The following is a 1,473-nucleotide window of genomic DNA, read 5'->3' on the forward strand; positions in this document are numbered from 1 at the left end:
TAATGATGATGATGATGATGATGATAATGATGATGATGATGATGATGATAATGATGATGATGATGATGATAATGATGATAATGATGATGATGATAATGATGATGATGATGATGATAATGATGATGATGATGATGATGATGATGATGATAATGATGATGATGATGATGATGATGATGATAATGATGATGATGATGATAATGATGATGATGATGATGATGATGATGATGATAATGATGATAATGATGATGATGATGATAATGATGATGATGATGATGATAATGATGATGATAATGATGATATTGATGATGATGATGATATTGATGATGATGATGATGATGATGATAATGATGATGATGATGATGATAATGATGATGATAATGATGATATTGATGATGATGATGATATTGATGATGATGATGATGATGAGGATGATAATGATGATGATGATGATGATGATGATAATGATGATGATGATGATGATAATGATGATGATGATGATGATGATGATAATGATGAAGAAGATGATGATGATGATGATGAAGATGATGATGATGATGATAATGATGATGATGATGATGACACATTGAAGTAGGAGGATAGTAAAACTATCAAAATCTTCTGCCTCGAGTAGATATTCAAGACACCAAGGGAAGTTTTGCCCTTTGAATCATATTATGTAAACCCCTATATTTTTGCTACATTTTATTTTATACATTTCTTCTATTTGCCATGAAGCTAATTGTCAAGATCAAATTTAACTCATCAAAATTCTGGATGTGTTTAGATTCGATTTCTGTTCCTGTGGCACAAGAGAGTGCTGATATTTTTTGTTGACAAATGGGCTATATAGTATAGGAGAATATGTCTCGTAATATCATTGATGATTTGCCTCAGTAGAGATCCAGAGAGATAAGCCTGCGGCACAATGCTGATCTTTCTCTTCAAAGCCAAGAGTCTATCTATCACTGCTTTCCAGTGTCACTGGAGGTGCTCATGTGTTCAAAGCTGCCTTCTCTGGATTGATGATGAGAACATATTTCTGAGGACGCTGATGGATTCAAAGAGAAAGCCTCTGAGGTCCAGATAAGTGGTGGTCTTGACAACCGTGATGCTTCCAGAACATGGCTAGCACTCTTGTATTTTTAAGGAAGACAGTTACAGTGCAGACGAGCTTTGATCTCCTAAATTTTGAGAGAAGAACAATTTGCTGGATGCAAAAACTGTCCAGATCTTTGCTTCCATATTCTGCTTCTAAAAAGCAATGTACCACACCCTAGAAATACATTGATTTCAAGTTTTTGCTGTTACATGTCAGAAAGAAAGACACAAAAGAGATGGAAGCAGTGAAATCATAACAGAGATTCTCAATGATCCTCTCTGAGGAATTGGACACAACAACAATGGGACAAGGGCAAGAGGAACTGTCAGGACTCGTGCCCACCCTAAGTACAAAAATTGGAGAGCTTTTGGATT

At 35.0% G+C, this 1,473-nt stretch overlaps 1 non-coding gene across 1 annotated transcript; it reads left to right on the plus strand.

Moving 5' to 3' along the window:
* Nucleotides 1–1,016: 1,016 nt before the first annotated feature.
* On the plus strand, nt 1,017–1,081 carry LOC142838008 (small nucleolar RNA SNORD109A). Its single transcript, XR_012908457.1, has one exon. It is a non-coding gene; the product is annotated as a small nucleolar RNA SNORD109A (small nucleolar RNA).
* The last annotated feature ends 392 nt before the right edge of the window (nt 1,082–1,473 follow it).

The sequence above is a fragment of the Microtus pennsylvanicus genome, chromosome 18 (genome assembly GCF_037038515.1).
Source record: "Microtus pennsylvanicus isolate mMicPen1 chromosome 18, mMicPen1.hap1, whole genome shotgun sequence".
NCBI lineage: Eukaryota > Metazoa > Chordata > Mammalia > Rodentia > Cricetidae > Microtus > Microtus pennsylvanicus.